Genomic DNA, 6706 nt, shown 5'->3' with positions numbered 1-6706 from the left:
ATAGCCTTGCTACTGTATATAGCCTCGCTACTGTTATAGCCTTGCTACTGTATATAGCCTCACTACTATTATAGCCTTGATACTGTATATAGCCTCGCTACTGTTATAGCCTCGCTAATGTATATAGCCTCGCTACTGTTATAGCCCTGCTACTGTATATAGCCTCGCTACTGTATATAGCCTCGCTAATGTTATAGCCTTGCTACTGTATATAGCCTCGCTACTGTTATAGCCTCGCTACTGTATATAGCCTCACTACTGTTATAGCCTTGCTACTGTATATAGCCAAGCTACTGTTATAGCCTTGCTACTGTATATAGGCTGGCTAATGTTATAGCCTTGCTACTGTATATAGCCTCGCTAATGTTATAGCCTCGCTACTGTATATAGCCTCGCTACTGTTATAGCCTTGCTACTGTATATAGCCTCGCTAATGTTATAGCCTTGCTACTGTATATAGCCTCGCTACTGTTATAGCCTTGCTACTGTATATAGCCTCGCTACTGTTATAGCCTTGCTACTGTATATAGCCTCGCTAATGTTATAACCTTGCTACTGTATATAGCCTCGCTAATGTTATAACCTCGCTACTGTTATAGCCTCGCTACTGTATATAGTCTCGCTACTGTATATAGCCTCACTAATGTTATAGCCTCGCTACTGTATATAGCCTCGCTACTGTTATAGCCTTGCTACTGTATATAGCCTCGCTAATATTATAGCCTCGCTAATATTATAGCCTCGCTAATGTTATAGCCTCGCTACTGTTATAGCCTTGCTACTGTATATAGCCTCGCTACTGTTATAGCCTTGCTACTGTATATAGCCTCGCTAATATTATAGCCTCGCTACTGTATATAGCCTTGCTAATGTTATAGCCTCGCTAATGTTATAACCTTGCTACTGTATATAGCCTCGCTAATGTTATAACCTCGCTACTGTTATAGCCTCGCTACTGTATATAGTGTCGCTACTGTATATAGCCTCACTAATGTTATAGCCTCGCTACTGTATATAGCCTCGCTACTGTTATAGCCTTGTTACTGTATATAGCCTCGCTACTGTATATAGCCTCGCTACTGTTATAGCCTCGCTACTGTTATAGCCTTGCTACTGTATATAGCCTCGCTATTATTATAGCCTCGCTACTGTATATAGCCTCGCTAATGTTATAGCCTCGCTACTGTTATAACCTCGCTACTGTTATAGCCTCGCTACTGTATATAGTCTCGCTACTGTATATAGCCTCACTAATGTTATAGCCTCGCTACTGTATATAGCCTCGCTACTGTTATAGCCTTGCTACTGTATATAGCCTCGCTAATATTATAGCCTCGCTAATATTATAGCCTCGCTAATGTTATAGCCTCGCTACTGTTATAGCCTTGCTACTGTATATAGCCTCGCTACTGTTATAGCCTTGCTACTGTATATAGCCTCGCTAATATTATAGCCTCGCTACTGTATATAGCCTTGCTAATGTTATAGCCTCGCTAATGTTATAACCTTGCTACTGTATATAGCCTCGCTAATGTTATAACCTCGCTACTGTTATAGCCTCGCTACTGTATATAGTCTCGCTACTGTATATAGCCTCACTAATGTTATAGCCTCGCTACTGTATATAGCCTCGCTACTGTTATAGCCTTGCTACTGTATATAGCCTCGCTAATATTATAGCCTCGCTACTGTATATAGCCTCGCTAATGTTATAGCCTCGCTACTGTTATAGCCTTGCTACTGTATATAGCCTCGCTACTGTTATAGCCTTGCTACTGTATATAGCCTCGCTAATATTATAGCCTCGCTACTGTATATAGCCTCGCTAATGTTATAGCCTCGCTACTGTTATAGCCTTGCTACTGTATATAGCCTCGCTACTGTTATAGCCTTGCTACTGTATATAGCCTCGCTAATGTTATAACCTTGCTACTGTATATAGCCTCGCTACTGTATATAGCCTCACTAATGTTATAGCCTCGCTACTGTATATAGCCTCGCTACTGTTATAGCCTTGCTACTGTATATAGCCTCGCTAATATTATAGCCTCGCTACTGTATATAGCCTCGCTAATGTTATAGCCTCGCTACTGTTATAGCCTTGCTACTGTATATAGCCTCGCTACTGTTATAGCCTTGCTACTGTATATAGCCTCGCTAATATTATAGCCTCGCTACTGTATATAGCCTCGCTAATGTATATAGCCTCGCTACTGTTATAGCCTTGCTACTGTATATAGCCTCGCTACTGTTATAGCCTTGCTACTGTATATAGCCTCGCTAATATTATAGCCTCGCTACTGTATATAGCCTCGCTAATGTTATAGCCTCGCTACTGTTATAGCCTTGCTACTGTATATAGCCTCGCTACTGTTATAGCCTTGCTACTGTATATAGCCTCGCTAATATTATAGCCTCGCTACTGTATATAGCCTCGCTAATGTTATAGCCTCGCTACTGTTATAGCCTTGCTACTGTATATAGCCTCGCTACTGTTATAGCCTTGCTACTGTATATAGCCTCGCTAATGTTATAGCCTCGCTACTGTATATAGCCTCGCTAATGTTATAGCCTCGCTACTGTTATAGCCTTGCTACTGTATATAGCCTCGCTACTGTTATAGCCTTGCTACTGTATATAGCCTCGCTAATGTTATAACCTTGCTACTGTATATAGCCTCGCTAATGTTATAACCTCGCTACTGTTATAGCCTCGCTACTGTATATAGTCTCGCTACTGTATATAGCCTCACTAATGTTATAGCCTCGCTACTGTATATAGCCTCGCTACTGTTATAGCCTTGTTACTGTATATAGCCTCGCTACTGTATATAGCCTTGCTACTGTTATAGCCTTGCTACTGTATATAGCCTCGCTACTGTTATAGCCTTGCTACTGTATATAGCCTCGCTAATATTATAGCCTCGCTACTGTATACAGCCTCGCTAATGTTATAGCCTCGCTACTGTTATAGCCTTGCTACTGTATATAGCCTCGCTACTGTTATAGCCTTGCTACTGTATATAGCCTCGCTACTGTTATAGCCTTGCTACTGTATATAGCCTCGCTACTGTATATAGCCTCGCTAATGTTATAGCCTTGCTACTGTATATAGCCTCGCTACTGTTATAGCCTCGCTACTGTATATAGCCTCACTACTGTTATAGCCTTGCTACTGTATATAGCCAAGCTACTGTTATAGCCTTGCTACTGTATATAGGCTGGCTAATGTTATAGCCTTGCTACTGTATATAGCCTCGCTACTGTTATATCCTTGCTACTGTATATAGCCTCGCTAATGTTATAGCCTCGCTACTGTATATAGCCTCGCTAATGTTATAGCCTCGCTACTGTTATAGCCATGCTACTGTATATAGCCTCGCTAATGTTATAGCCTTGCTACTGTATATAGCCTCGCTAATGTTATAGCCTTGCTACTGTATATAGCCTCACTACTGTTATAGCCTTGCTACTGTATATAGCCTCGCTACTGTTATATATAGCCTTGCTACTGTATATAGCCTCGCTACTGTTATAGCCTTGCTACTGTATATAGCCTCGCTACTCTTATAGCCTTGCTACTGTATATAGCCTCGCTACTGTATATAGCCTCGCTAATGTTATAGCCTTGCTACTCTATATAGCCTCGATACTGTTATAGCCTTGCTACTGTATATAGCCTCGCTAATGTTATAGCCTTGCTACTCTATATAGCCTCGATACTGTTATAGCCTTGCTACTGTATATAGCCTCGCTAATGTTATAGCCTTGCTGCTGTTATAGCCTTGCTGCTGTATATTTTTTAGTTAATAATTGCACTGTTCGTTAGGGCTTGTAAATAAGCATTTCACTGTAAGGTCCACACCTGTTGTATTCGGCGCACGTGACAAATAAACTTTGATTTGACTTGAACACTTATGTAGATGTGATATTTCAATTTTTTTTTTTTTGTAATAATTTTTCAAACATTTCTAAAAACCTGTTTTTGCTTTGTCATTATGGGGTATTGTGTGTAAATTGTTGAGGGGGATTTAAAAAAAATCTATTTTAGAATCAGGCTGTAACATAAAATGTGGAAAAAGTCAAGGAGTATGAATACTTTCCGAATGCACTGTAGAGCCTTCAAACTCAACTCTGGACCTGGAAGCCAGTTCCACTGCATTGTTTTCATTGTTCCCCTCTAATCAGGGACTGATTTGGGCTCTCGAGTGGTGCAGCATTGTAAGGCACTGCATCTCAGTGCTAGAGTCGTCACTACAGACCCTGGATCGATTCCAGGCTGTATCACAACCGGCTGTGATTGGGAGTCCCATAGGGCAGCGCACAATTGGCCCAGCGCTGTGTCCGGGTTAGGGTTTGGCTGTCATTGTAAATAAGAATTTGTTCTTCACTGACTTGCCTAGTTAAATAAAGGTTCAATAAAAATGTAACACCAGGTGGGTGCAATTACTGTAATTATCAGGTAGAACAAAAAAACAGCAGGCTCCGGACTTCATAGGATAAGAGTTGAATACATTTGAAGTAGATAGTATCTGAAAATACTGATAACATATCTGATACTGCAGTGTGCATGTAAAAAGGATCTGCTTTGATGCCAAAGAGAGAATGGCATACCCCTCCTTGCAAAATAGTATACATTGTATCCCCCTCATCATTGAGTCTATAACACGTCTATCTCAAGCATAGAACAAACCGTTAACATATGGGCCCTGATCAAAACTAAAGGCAAATATGTCTCTGTTGTCTTGTTTAAAAGAAAACTAGTTGGAGGGCCGGAAAAGGATTTTGAAAACAGTAGATGCCATTAACGGCCACATTTGGCACTGTCATCCAATGTCCACAAGGTGGCCACCATCAGTTGCACAATAATGCAACTTGAACAAATCAATGTGTACACTACATCCATTATCATTCTGTGTATGCATTTAATTTCAAGAAGGTAAATAAATGTTTCCCATTAGAAAAAAGCACAGTAGTAGAGTAGTAATAGTGTAGTAATATAGCAGCTATCCATAAAGTGGACCTCTGGGTGAATCATAAATATAAAGTTCTAATTCTATGAAATACTATACTGAACAAAAATATAAATGCAACATGCAACAATTTCAAGTATTTTACTGAGTTACAGTTCATATGAGGAAATCAGTCAATATAAATAAATGCATTAGGCCCTAATGTATGGATTTCACATGACTGGGCAGGGGCAGAGCCATGGGTGGCCTAGGAGTTAAAAAATGTTTTAACTAGGCAAGTCAGTTAAGAACAAATTCAATGAATGCCTACCCCGGCCAAACCTGGACTACGCTGGGCCAATTGTGCACCGCCCTATGGGACTCCCAATCACATCCGGATGTGATGCAGCCTGGATTCAAACCAGGAACTACAGTGACGCCTTGTGCACTGAGATGCAGTGCCTTAGACCGATGCGCCACACAGCATTCGCTCACCCACTTGGGAGCCAGGCCCACCTACTGGGGAGCCAGGCCCAACCAATCAGAATTAGTTTTTCCTCACTAAAGGGCTTCATTATAGACAGAAATACTCCTTATTTTCACCAGATGTCCGGGTGGCTGGTCTCAGACGATCCTGCAGGTGAAGGAGCTGGATGTGGATGTCCTGGGCTGGCGTGGTTAAATGTGGTCTGCGCTTGTGAGGCTGGTTGGACGTACTGCCAAATTCTCAAAAACAGCATTGGGGGCAACTTATAGTAGAGAAATTCACATTAAATTATCTGCCAACAGCTCTGGTGGACATCTCTGCATTCAGCATGCCAATTGCACGCTCCCTCAAAACAGGACACATCTGTGGCATTGTGTAGTGTGACAAACTGCACATTTTAAAGTGACCTTTAATTGTCCCCAGCAAAAGGTGCACCTGTCTAATGATTATGCTGTTTAATCAGCTTCTTGATATGCCACACCTGTCAGGTGGATGGGTTATCTTGGCAAAGGAGAAATGCTCATTAACAGGCATGTGCATATAGGATCTCTGTCTTTCAGCTGGTAGAGCTGGTAGAGCATGTCTCTTGTAGTTCAAGGATAATGGGTTCAATTCCCGGGACCACACAGATGTTTAAGTCACTTTGGATAAAATAGTCTGCTAAATAGCATATATTTTATTTCAGCTCATGAAACATAGGACTAAGACTTTACATGTTGCGTTTATATTTTTTTCAGTATAATTCTAAGGAATTAAAGATCTGTGCAGTGGGCTGAATTAGTGGACTCTTTTGAAAATCTCATGTCAGCATTTTCATGCGATTTACTCTATCTTCACAAAACATACCACAGTAAAAGACTTGAATGGAATACTGCATTTCATGTTTATTACAGGTTTATTATGGGTTACATAATAAACTGCAGGTTGGTAGGTGTTGCTACACTATTTGACAGTTGCTAACCAGGAGTGATGGACATATTTATCGCTCATTACGTCAGATTTCGAAGGATACGGTGACTTCGGTGCGAGGACGGCGTGATGACGTAGGCCAATTTAACGTTTGAGGATGGGTAGAGATGGTGCTTTCAGGACAACTTGGAACTCGGAAAAAACGGGTTCAACCATGACGTCAGTGGTCTTCAGGTCGAAAAGTCACAGCTCTAGAAAGATACCCGAGTTCCCGACTTAAAATTCCAATTTGGATGACCGTTGAAAACGACTTTTCCCAGTCGGAGCTCGATTTTTTCCGAGTTCCCAGATGTCTTGAA

The sequence above is a fragment of the Salmo salar genome, chromosome ssa01, assembly GCF_905237065.1.
Source record: "Salmo salar chromosome ssa01, Ssal_v3.1, whole genome shotgun sequence".
NCBI lineage: Eukaryota > Metazoa > Chordata > Actinopteri > Salmoniformes > Salmonidae > Salmo > Salmo salar.
The sequence above is the reverse complement of the archived record's forward strand: the minus strand, read 5'-3'. Positions refer to the sequence as shown.